The sequence below is a fragment of the Podarcis filfolensis genome (genome assembly GCF_964270895.1).
Source record: "Podarcis filfolensis genome assembly, chromosome: 1".
NCBI lineage: Eukaryota > Metazoa > Chordata > Lepidosauria > Squamata > Lacertidae > Podarcis > Podarcis filfolensis.
This window is the reverse complement of record NC_139604.1, coordinates 57,389,773-57,402,621: the sequence shown is the minus strand read 5'-3', so window position 1 is coordinate 57,402,621 and position 12,849 is coordinate 57,389,773. Positions and strand designations below refer to the sequence as shown.

The following is a 12,849-nucleotide window of genomic DNA, read 5'->3' as shown; positions in this document are numbered from 1 at the left end:
CAGTTGAAGCAACAGGAGGACCCCCTCCACACACACACACCAGCAGCAGCTTATGAATCCTCATCTGTTGGGGCATGTGCTCAACCTGAGGCGCCACTTACACAGAAGCCATTGCTGCCCTCCTGGCTCTAGGAGACAGCAGGGTGGGAGATCATGGCAGGGAATCCACTGGCCCTGGCTCAGTCTCTTTCTCCTCCGCCACATCCCGTGCACCTCCCTCTGTCTCAGACTGCCCTGCCCCTTCCTCCTCCTGCTGCCCTGGCTCCTGCCTCACAGGCAGCACCAAACACCTTAAATCACTCCCTCTCTCCATAGGCACAAAGATAATAAACCACCAGCCTAATCACAAGAGATTAGTGTAGTGAGTTGTGCTGTTACTGGATGTTTTCTGGTATGTTTTTCATGCTTGAACATACTAATGTTTCTGTCCAGCAACTTTTCCCAACAAACAATTTGTATGGAGCACACAGAGCTTATTATATTCTTGAACCAGCTGTTGCACCCATGATGGTAAAGAAATGGTAAGAAAGGCAAAACGATTGCAAGAGATTTGTCACGCCTGGAGCTGCAGATGGGTGACACAGACAAACCTGCTGAGAAAAGTGCTGCTCACAAACCTAGTAATTGCAACATACCTTTTTGCATAATGTCCCTGAGAACTAAGTGGGAGCTGACAGAGGCTCATGTACTGTGGTTAGATAACAAGGATATGTAACAGGGCAAGAACAGTCTAGCAGCATTAATTTGACTGTGCCCTTTCTCATTAATTGGGAAAAAACTTTCAGACAACAGTTGTCAAAATTGTTGATTTTTACTGATGGTGCAGAAGGGGCAGGAGTTGAAATGTGTTGTAGCATAAATACACAAGAGGAGTTGGTAACAATGTGGCTCACAGAGAAGTATCAGGTGTAATAATTTCTCCACCTAAGAAAGTGTTGTAGCCTAAAGGTCTGCCATCAAAATCTTGACCATTTCAGTTTTCGCTATTTTTTATATTTGCCAAAGTAAACACAAGGTATTCAAATGTGATGCTATCCAGCTATTAACTCTGGTGTGCAATGCATATGTGCTATAGTGCCTGTCAGCATTCAAATGTGAATTTTGACAATACCAATGGTGTATTTTTGAATGTCAGCATCCGCAGGGCATCACTGCTTTGAGACAGTCACCTAAATATCAGCATTCACCGGACCCCTAGCCAGGTGTTTGCTTGAGAACACATGGAGAACACTGGTTGGCCACAGTGAGAAGAGGATGCTGTATTAGATGAGCCATTGGCCCAACCCAGCAGGCTATTCTTATGTTCATGTGGAGAGAGGAACTGAACAGTACACACTAACCTCACTTCCAGTGCCCACATCCCCACCAGCTACATCCTCACCAAGTGCTGGGAACATTTAGGGTCCTTCCCACCAGTGGTATCTCCTCCATTGGGGGCAATGAGGTATTGCCCCGCCAGCCTCAGTCTGTTTTCTTCCATCCTCTATCTGCCGTCCAACCGGTCCAGAAGGTGGCACTTGCGGTCACCTTCCTCCTACTTAGTCTCCAGGTTCCCTTTGTAAAACTCGGCCCAGAGGGGGATAGGTATGTAATGAGCTGCCTCTGTCTGCCATTGACTCTGGCTCCATCAACTGCTAGCTGCCCTGCGTGCTGTCCTACTAATCCTGTGAGGCCTGGTCACAAAAGGTTCCCAATTGCAGGGAGAATTCTAAGGGCACTCGGCAGAAGGATTCCCCTACAGGTCTGTGGATAGACCTGTCAAGGAGGGAGCCGGGTTGGTGTGTGTGTGTGTGACATGGGTGCAACCCATGTGAGGCAATAATGTCTGAATGGGGCTTCTGCATATCAGAAAAGTGGGGTGATGTCTCTATTTTCAGGGATTCACAAAAATAATCCAGGATTGCCAGTATCTCCATGTAAATCTCCACATCCTCACAACTAGTTCTTGAATGTGTTAAGGTTAAACGGCAAGAAAGAGTTGGCCTTTAAGAGCAATTGTTGTGGTTACTATTTTACCCCTGGAAGCTACAAAATGGGCATTATCCCGCCTCGCATTTCAAAGTACTTGCTGAAGGTGAGGGAGCAGCAGCAAGGAAGTCTGCATCTGTGATATGGAAGTCATAAATGTCTACAAAGGCTTGGGCACTCCCACTGGTTTGTGGCATACCTGGAGAAGGTAGGGATCATGGCTAGCTCTGCCGCTGGCTGTTGGCATGGGAGAAGCAATACCTTATGGGAGAAGCAATTGCCTCATGGGCTCAGGTTATATATAAACCATATATCATAAAGACACCACTGTCTCCAGCGCACCTCATTCCAAGGAAAACAAACCCTGGGTAAGTGCCTGGATGCCCTAGAATCTTGCACTTCTCCCAATCTGGGGTGGTGTTCAACCTTATTAATTCATATATTGCAACATACAGGGATAGAGACAGTGGCAGAGCGCTGGTATTGCATAGGATCATTTGAATATAATGTATCAGTAGTAACTTAAATTGATGATTGAACTGAAAGAGCAAAAGCAATAGTTCAAGTTACTGCAGTAGTTCATGACAATAACACAGAGTTTTCCAAACTTTTCAAGTTGGTGACCACTTTTTAGACATGCATCATTTCACAATACAGTAATTCAGTTTTATTAGCAAACCGGAGGTTAAACTAACCCCCTTCCAGCCCTGGGAGGAGAACGGGGAGTGTTCATGAGACACACCTACACCCTGCAGCCAACAGACACACTAAGGTGTTGCGACACACAGTTTGGAAAGCTCTGATGTAATGCTTCAGTTTTATACTGTGGTTTTATTGATCATGCATGTTGACTTTGATATAAGCCACACTGGGTTAGTTTTACTTTGAAGGGTGGCATATACATTGTTTAAAAAGTATATACAAATAAGTTAGCGGTAAATAAATATGGTGAAAATTCATGCATCTTACATAAATACATTATCTTCAGAAATCAGTTCACATACAATCCTTGTACTAAGAGGGAAAACAACCTCCCAGCCCTACAAAGCTTGCAATTAAAATTTGCTGTCTAAATGTACAGATGTTTCTGAACCTGGGTGAAATCTACCACATCACCAACATTCAGAAGTTGGAACTTTTTTCTCAAAAGCTTTTCCACTCCTGGTTTGTTCAGTTTTAGCATGGCTTGACATCCCACTTTGATTTCTTCTTATTGGTTCCTCCCCCCACCTTGTTGTTTAGTATTCTAATTCATTTTAAATGGTTTGGTGTGTTTGATGTGGGTGCCAACGTGTCTCTCTTGTTGTCAATCAGCTTGGGTGAAGGTTTTCTGTAGAAATGAAACTATCAAATTTAAATAAAATAGTTACCATTGTTGAGTTGGGATGCAGGCTGGGCAGAGTGAGGGGGTCTGGATCTGCATCCCTCTTCTGATTGTTCAAAAGACTTTCACTAAACAGCTAATGAGTCTCATTTAATTTCTGTGTTTATACTTTTGGCTTCAGCTATTATTTTGGGTGTCTGTGTGATATGAAACTAGTAAAAGAAGAAAGAATGTAAAGGCAGGGAAAATCTTGTCCCCGGGGCACAACTCCTTGCTCATTCAGAAAGGTTGGAAGGGTGTGGGAGGCAGGGTTAGTAAGTACAGCAAAGTTTTGAAACTTTGTGCTCTGTGGCATATTAGGAAAGTTACTTTCTTGCTTTTCTGGTCAAACAGGCACACTGTGTATGCACAAGTAGAGAAAGTACCTCATCAGCAGGTTTTTGACACGGCAGGTATCAATGCACTTGATGAATTTCACCCATTAGAGCTGAATACATTAAACATGCATCATTATTCACCCAAAGTTGACAAAGCTGGTGACATTACTAAGAGGTTACCATATTATTTTAGGGACCATGTGTGATCATGCTCCAAGAATATGAAATAGGCATGTTTGAATCAATTCCTGCCCAAAGGGATTAGATAAAAATACTAACTGCATGCCTAAGCTAGTTGCGACAACTTGGGAAACTGAAAAAGTGAAGTGCAACTGGCCCCATCTCCCAACAGTGCTGAGAGGTTAACTGGGGTTTGGCGGAAACCCCCAAGGACTAGCACAGGGAGGCGGGCCAGCCCAACCAGCTGGTGAGTCCCACGTGGCCCGAGGTGCTGTGCGCGGTCCCACAAAGGGTGCCCACCAAGGAAGGTATGAGCGCTCATTATGTCATTCAAATAACAGGTTTATATAGGGGTTTTGTTTTTGTTTTGCATTGGCATACACCACATAGGTGAAGCCTGCTCTTTGGCTAAAAATATGTTTAAAGTGTAAAAGCATTCTGGAAGACTACCACCCTGATCCAGTAAGAGATCTGTGCACAATGCCGGTATGATTGTTGGTGTACACCAAGATGTCACAACTCCTTCTGCATTGAGGTGTCACCCAAACCAGACTGAATTGGCTGGGTGGTCTTTTGATGTGGCTGTGGGTGCACAGCCACCTCTGGGGGTTATCAGTTGTTGCATAGGACTAGTCGTCTGTCATTATAGCTGGATTAGGTCCATATGTGCACTTCGGAAATCTGCAGCCTACAGTATATTTTAAATGAACAGCCCAGTCCCATGTAGCCTACTAAGTAAACCCACTAAGTTAGTCCAATAGGACTCCTCCACCGCTTGTAAAGCTGCTACACATCAGTAGACCTTAAAAATACTAAAATACTTTCACTTTTTTGTTCTATATACATTCAAATTATGCTTCCTTGTGTGGCTATGGCTATATAAAAGAGCATAATTTCACATTTTCTTTGTAAAAAAAAACCCACACCCCATTGCCTTCTCTTGCTTCAGAAACAACTAAAATTGATTCTCACACTTTGATCCTAGATACACGTAGGTGTAATGCCACAATGCAGATATTATTATTATTTATTTTTTTTAATTTCTTTTTATTGAGTTTCGCTTAAATAACCAAAAGAAAAACCAAATCAACAATTACAAAGAAACAAAAACAAAAAATAAATAAATGGATGTCCAGTCATAACATAAGAATAACATCAGATTCCATTACAGTTCTTTATCTTCACACTTAAATCTTCATATCTTCAAATGCTTAAACCAGTCCCCTACACACCTATTGACCTCCATCCCTCCCGATTTCAGGCTTCTTAGTATAAATAATTTCTTTCTCCTGCAGCTAATAATTATTACTGATTTACACATCATAAGATCTATATCGAACCTGCTATAGTTTTTAGGTTTCTATAATTCCCTTCGATATATATCATAAATTTATTCCAGTCGTTAATGAACTTTGTATTTTTTTGGTTTCTAATTTTTTGTGTCATTTTTGCTAGTTCAACAAATTCAAATAATTTTGTTTGCCAATCTCTAATTGCTGGGGTGTTTGGATTTTTCCAATTTTGGGCAATTAATATTCTAGCGGCAGCTGTGGCATACTGGAATAATGTCTTATCTTCTTTTTTGATTTCGTCCCCAATTATACCTAGTAGGAAGGCCTCTGGTCTTTTGGGAAATGTATATTTAAATATTTTTTTTAACTCATTATAGATAAGTTCCCAATATTTCTTCATTTCGTCGCATGTCCACCACATATGGAAAAAATTACCTTCTTTGATTTTACACTTCCAGCAGTTCTTATTTCCTGTTTTATACATTTTCCCTAACTTTGCTGGTGTGATGTACCACCTATACATCATCTTTTCTAAATTTTCCCTAAGTGTGACACATGCCGAAAATTTCATTCCATTAGTCCATAATTTCAGCCACTTATCATATTCTATATTATATCCCAGATCCATTGCCCATCTTGTCATAACCTCTTTTATTTCCTCATCTTTGGTGTCCCATTCTAATAAAATGTTATACATTTTAGATAATAATTTGGATTTACCTTCAATTATTTCTATCTGAAATTTGGATTTCTTCTCGTTCATCCCTACTTTTTTATCTTCTATCCATGCTGCATTTATTTGATGGAATTGTAACCAGCTTGTTAATTTATCTTTCAACTCCTCATATGTTCTCATCTTCCATCCACTTTCTGATCTTATCAGTAGGTCTTCGTAGGTCAGCCTGACTCCTTCCATATTTACTTTTTTAATTATTAAAATATCAGTTGGTGATAACCACCAAGGTGTTTTCCATTCTAGGAGTTTTTTATTTCTCTCCCACACTTCATATAGAGGCCCTCTAATAATATGACTTGAAAACCCTTTGTGTACCTTTTCTTTGTTTTGCCATAAATAGGCGTGCCAGCCGTGCCTATTGTCGAACCCCTCTAGGTCTAATAAATCTGTGTTTTCCAGATTAATCCAATCTTTGATCCAACAAAGGCAGGCGGCCTCGAAATATAATTTCAGATTAGGTACCGAGAATCCCCCTCTCTCTTTCCGATCTGTAAGAAGTTTAAATCTAATTCTCGGCCTTTTCCCTTGCCATATAAATTTCGAAAGAGTTTTTTGCCAATCCATAAACATTTTAGAGCCTCTGATCACTGGGATATTTTGAAACAGAAATAACATTCTTGGAAGTAAGTTCATTTTTATTGCTGCCATCCTTCCCGTCCACGAAAGCTTCACTCTATTCCACGTATCTAGGTCTTTTTTAATCTCCTTCCATGTTGTAAGATAATTATCTTGAATCAAATTTATGTTTTTTGTAGTTAACCAAATTCCCAGATACTTTATTTTTTTTGACACCTTAATTCCATTTTGTATCTCCAATTTTTCCCTTTCCTCCTTTCCCAAATTTTTGATCATCATCTTTGTCTTTAATTTATTTAATTTGAAACCAGATAGCTTGCCAAATTCTTCCAACAGCTCCAAGGCCTTACCAACACTTTTTTGCGGATTTTCCAGGGATAACATCAAATCATCCGCATACGCTTTTAGTTTATATTCTTTTGTTCCTATTTTAATCCCTCGGATCTCTGGTGTTACTCTTATTTTATTTGTAATTACCTCTAGTACCATAATGAATAAAAGCGGGGATAGAGGGCATCCCTGTCTTGTTCCTTTTTCAATTTTAAATGAGTTTGTTAGGTTATTATTTATAATCAATTTTGCAGATTGTTTCGAATATATTGCTTTTATTCCTTCCATAAACTCGCCCTCCAGCCCTGCTTTCTCCATACTCTTCAACAGGAACTGCCATGAGACATTATCAAATGCCTTTTCGGCATCGATAAAAATCAGCGCCGCGGGTATTTCGTTCTTGCATTCCAGGTATTCAATAATATTTATGGTGTGTCTTACATTATCCTTGAGTAACCTATTTGGAAGGAATCCTGCCTGATCCTTATGTATTAGATTTACTAGACATTTTTTAAGTCTGCTTGCCATCACCTCCGCAAAAATTTTATAATCATTATTTAAAAGTGATATGGGTCTATAATTTTTAATGTTCAATTTATCCGTGTCTGGTTTAGGGATCATCGTAATGTGAGCCTCTTTCCATGTCTCTGGTGCCCTTCCTCCTCTTAATATATTGTTCATGATGTCACACAGCACTGGCGTTAATTGGTTTCCCAATACTTTATAATACTTGGCTGACAATCCGTCCGGTCCCGGAGCCTTCCCTGGTTTCATCTTCCTTATCGCATCTTGAATCTCTTCTGCTTTTATGGGATTATTTAATTGAGTTCTTTCTTCCTCTGTTATGGTCTTCCCGCTGTAGTCTTCTAAATATTTTTCTATACGGGTTATTTCTTCTTCTTCTTTTTTGTACAACTTCTCGTAGAATTTGAGGAAATTTTCCTTTATTTCTTTTGGATCTTCTATCAATTGCTCCTCTATTTTTATCTTGTTTATTACGTTTTGTTTTTGCCTTCTTCGTAATTGCCAAGCTAGTAATTTACCCGTTTTGTTAGCTGACTCAAAGTATTTTTGTTTCATTGATTTGATTTTCCATTCAATTTCTTGACTTGTTAACATTGAGTACTGAGATTGTAACATTTTTATTATTTGCATATTTTGTTCATCCTTCGGGTTTGTTGTCAATTTTTTGTCACATTCTCTTAGCTGGTTAAGAATTTCCTCCTTCTTTTGTTCTCTTACTTTCCTCCTGTAACTATTTTGCTGTATAAAAAACCCTCTTAAGACCGCTTTACTGGCGTCCCAAACTATGTCCATACTTGTTTCTTTATTAAGATTCAAGCTGAAATAGTCCTTTAAGGTGGTTTTGGCTTTTTCTACCACCTCTTCGTTCTCCAATAGGTATTCATTCATTCTCCATCTGAACCCGCCCTGTGATTTGCCTTTTATTTCTAAAGTTACCGAGTTATGATCAGAGAGAGTTCTAGGTTGAATTTCGCACTTTATAGTTCTTAATGTAAGATCCCTTGAGACCCAGATTTGATCGATTCTACCCCAGCTCTTGTGTGGCTCTGAGAAGAAGGTGAATTGCTTTTCTATTGCATGTTTGTGTCTCCAAATGTCTATCAAGTCTAAGTTTTCCTCCAAATTATTGAAGGATCTAGGCAGTTTCCCCTGTTTACTTTTTTTCTTTCCTGATTGTCTGTCTAGTTCTGGTTTTGGCACTCCATTGAAATCCCCCACTAATATCGTCTTGTTACACTCTAACTCCAATAAGATTTGTTCCAATTTCTTAAAGAATTCTGGTTTATTCAGGTTTGGGGCATATATGTTTATCACATTAAGTTTTTCACCCTGGAAGTTAATTTGTACTCCCAAAATCCTTCCTTTGTCATCTTTACAAATCACTTTGGGTTCCCATTTTTCTTTCACATATATCACTACCCCTCTTTTCTTTTCGGCTATGCAGTTTATGAACTCAACTCCCAACTTTTTGTGTATCAGGATGTGTTTATGCTTTTTAATCACGTGTGTCTCTTGTAGGCAGATTAGGTCAAAATTCTTTCTTTTCAACACATTTACAATTTTATTCCTTTTGGTTTTTTCATTCAAACCATTCACATTCCATGACAAAACTTTCAAATTCATTATAACGAGTACTTTCTAATTTACAGGTAAGTAATAATTTAAATTCGAGTGGTTTTATTTTCTCTGTTCTCTTCCTCTTCTTCTTCTTCCTCTTCCTCTACAACCTCTCCCTTTTCTTCTTCATCTACTCCTTCTTCTCTGCCTTTATCTTCTTGATCTTTTCCTATCTCTTTTTTCTTTCTTCTCTCCTCTGGGTCCTCCTTTCTTCCTTCATATCTCTCTTCTACTCTTCCTAGCTCTTTCTCATATCTACGCAAAAATTTCTTCACTTCTTGAGTCTCGGCAATCCTAAATCTTTTATCTTTATAAAAAAAGGAAATCCCTTCAGGGAACTCCCATCTATATTGTATACTATTCTTTTTTAGAACGTTTGCCAGCTGTTTATAGTCTTCCCTTTTGCGCAGGAGTCTGGTTGGTATCTCTTTAAAGATGATGATTGGTCTGCCATCAATAATTAATTTTTTTTAATAGCTTATTTTCAATATCAAATTTTTCATCTCTATTGAGTTAAAGATAACTAAACAGTCTCCTGCGACTTTTTTTGATTTTGCCTGTTTGGTCTTTGTTTTAATTCTGAAAGCGTTTTCCACCGTGTATGCAACCTCTTCTTCCTTCAATTCTAACCATTTCGCTAGTTCTTTGGTCATTTTTTCTTTAATATTTTCGTTTATTTCTTCTCCCTCTCCCCTAAATTTCAAATTTAACTGTTTTTGTTTCATTTCAATCATCGCTAAATTATCCAAAACTTGATCTTGATTTCTATTTAATTCTCCTATCTCATCCTTTATCCTATCTGTATCCTTTCTCTGTTCTTTCACTTCTTTCTGTATTTTTTTATTTGTTTCTTCCAAAATTTTTGACCGGACTGTCAAGTCTTTAATTTTACTTGACAGTTCTCCTACTGCACCCTCTATTTTCTTATCTATCAACTCATGCATCTCTCCTAGTTTTTTTTCCATATGTATTTCACTCTGCTTAAACTCCTCTTTTATTTTTAACCATAAAATATCTAGGTCCTTAATCTCTTCTTGTCGGGATGTTTTCCTTTCCGATGGTGTTCCTCCTATCTTTTTTCCGTTTTTTCCCGACATTTTCTCCTTCTCTAGTTTTTTTTAATTAAAACTCTTGCAGTGTTTGTTCTCTCCCCTAGGGGGCACACAATCTAAACCCATTCCAATTAATTATCAAACACTATATCCAAAAGCACTTTCTTAAACACCCAGATTACAAATTTTTACCATTTAGGGTTTTCAGATATTATTATTATTATTTAAATTGATCCATCACCTACTACATAGCAGCTTCTCGTGGTACAGAGAACCTAATATCAGGCTGGACCTGTAAGATTGGGATTGGATCACACCATCTGATATTTTGGGGTGTCAGGCTTCAGGGAACCCAATCCCTCCCCTGGTGGCAGCCAGTAAACAGAGAAACAAGAGGAGTTCTTACCAAGTAATTTATTCCATAGTTCACAGAGAGAGACAAAGGAATGCAGCCTCCCTAAAAGAATGGCGTTGCTCCGAATAAAGTCCAACCCCCTCCATCCCTCCTATTCTACGTCACCCTTGTGACTGCTAATCTGATCTTTCTGCCTCTGAGCCTTCTGTTCTCCTGTCCTCAATGCCCGCCTGGTCCTGGGAGGGGGCGGTCAGGAATGCTCTGGAAAGACACTGAGTCTGTCAGCTGTCTCTCCTCTGGTGCTTCTCCTTCCTGCTGTTCCTCTCCCAATATTTCCCAGCTTTCCCCCTCTGCAGCTTCTGAACTATGTCCTTCTGCAAGCCACTGTTCTAAATCCATACTGCCCTCCGGTTCAGGAGAAGGGAGGGGTGGCTCCCACCATTCCTCCTCAGTCTAGCCCCTGACATCGGGATTCTCCTGCCCCCACCAGCCAATTTTGAGAGGCAATGGGAGATTGGGGGGGGACACCCCCATTGCGCAAGCAGAAGCCCTAAGGCTCGTTAGGTGAATCCCAATCCAAGTTCCTAGAGCCAAAGCACATTCCAAAGCCTTCTTGAGATTTAGATTCCATACACACCCTCACATGTCAAGAGAAGAAACAAGGATACTCACAACTCAGCTGGGTGTGGAAAGCAACCCATTGAAATGCATGTCAGATGAGCAGATGGTGGATTAAGAAGGTGTGATGGTTTGGTGGAGTTTGTGGTAGGACACACAGAAAGGAACACATATTGAGGTGGGAAGAGATACACCCTGTCCAGCATCCACCCTGTCTAGCACTTTTTCACAACAGCCAACATCCTTTCCAGCTTCAGGCAGCATCATCAAAATACTGTATTAATATCATTCAGATGCCGAGACAGAGTGTGCTCATTTTCTCAGGTTGTTTAATTATTTCATTTTCTTCCATGCATCATTTCTTAAACCTGCTATTCCTGTTATGGATGGGTATTTAAAAAAACAAAAACTTTGTTTCATTTTTGTATTGTTAAAATATTGTTTTATTTATGTGTTTGTTCCTGTTCTGGGAGTTCTTGGGAACTGCCTTTCCATGCACAAGCAAATCCAACTGGAATACAGGCAACAGAGCAGCATCCTCCATCGCACTTAAGGGCAGCAGACTAGATACAGATGTGTCTAGGTGGCACACACAGTTCTGTCCTAAGACAGAGGGGAATGGCTTGGGAGCTCGGAAGAAATAGCTGAAGGGGTGTGTGTTGCCATTGCTCCCCCTCCCGAGCACCTGCCTCCTGAGGCAGTTACCTCACTCTGTCTAACGTTAGGGCCAGCCATACTGCAGTCTCATTCATCACTGGCTCCAGTAAGCAGCCCCCAGCAACAGGTTCCTCACCTCTTAGAAAACTGGAAAAATTTCTCTGAACTGTCCATTATTGACTTCATTCTCATTTTCAGTGACTGGGGTTCCTTTATATACCAGTAAGCCTCAAAGTATAAAGTTATGCCCAGCTCAAAAACTATTTCCTCTTGTCAAAAGCAAAGCGTTATGCAAGTCGCCACTACAGGGTTGCTATCTCTTCGTACTTTATATAGACTGTTCATGCTCTTGTGTTTTTTTTTAAAGAAATATTTATTGTCATTTTGCTGTGAGAGTATAAGCACAAGTTACACATAGATTTTTCACAATAAAGGAGTCAGCAACAAAACACAATAAATCAGGAAAGGGGGAGGAAGAAACTAGGACATAACAAACATTACAAAATTTATCTGGCAAGGGGAAAAACCAAGAATAAAATTTAAAATACTTACAGATGTTAAAGAAAGAGGTTTCTCCCTGCCAGATTTGAAATTGTATTATGAAGCTTCTTGCCTATGTTGGTTAAGGAATTGGATATTGTTAAAAAATACAAATCTACTAGACCTGGAAGGATATGACAACAGATATGGGTGGCATGCTTATTTATGGTATGAGAAGGCAAAAGTTCATAAAGGTTTTCTGAACCACATAATTCGAAAATCAATCTATGAGGTGTGGTCTCGATATAAGAGTTTATTAGAACGTAAAACACCATGGTGGCTGTCGCCTTAGAGGCAACAACTGTTAAAAAGGTAAATATGGAATCAAAATGGGCCACCTATGGTGACTTGGTGATAAGAGGTGGACAACCAGTGGAAATTGAAACCATATGAGGGAATAAAAGAGTTGGTAAATGATTGGTTACATTATCATCACATAAATGAAGTATTTAAAGAAGCTAAAAGAAAAATGTATTTGAATTAATAAGATCCAGGTTTGAAATAGATCTATTAAGCAACAAGGTTAAAATATTGTCAAAAATGTATAAGTTACTTTTGGAATGGCATATGAAAGATGAAGAAGTAAAATTTGTAATGATACATTGGGCAAAAGATATTGGTTATAATATACAGTTGGAAGATTGGGTAAGATGGTGGAAAGATGGAATAAATTTTACTGCATGCAGTTCGCTTAAAGAAAAT

At 39.3% G+C, this 12,849-nt stretch overlaps 1 long non-coding RNA gene across 1 annotated transcript in view; it reads right to left on the bottom strand.

Annotated features, from left to right (window-relative positions):
• LOC310746961 overlaps positions 1–12,603 on the bottom strand; it is a 43,832-nt gene extending 31,229 nt beyond the window's left edge. Inside the window, exon 1 of the long non-coding RNA XR_014540821.1 lies at positions 11,005–12,603. This is a non-coding gene — a long non-coding RNA (uncharacterized lncRNA). The remainder of the gene's footprint in view (positions 1–11,004) is intronic.
• Positions 12,604–12,849: the final 246 nt, after the last annotated feature.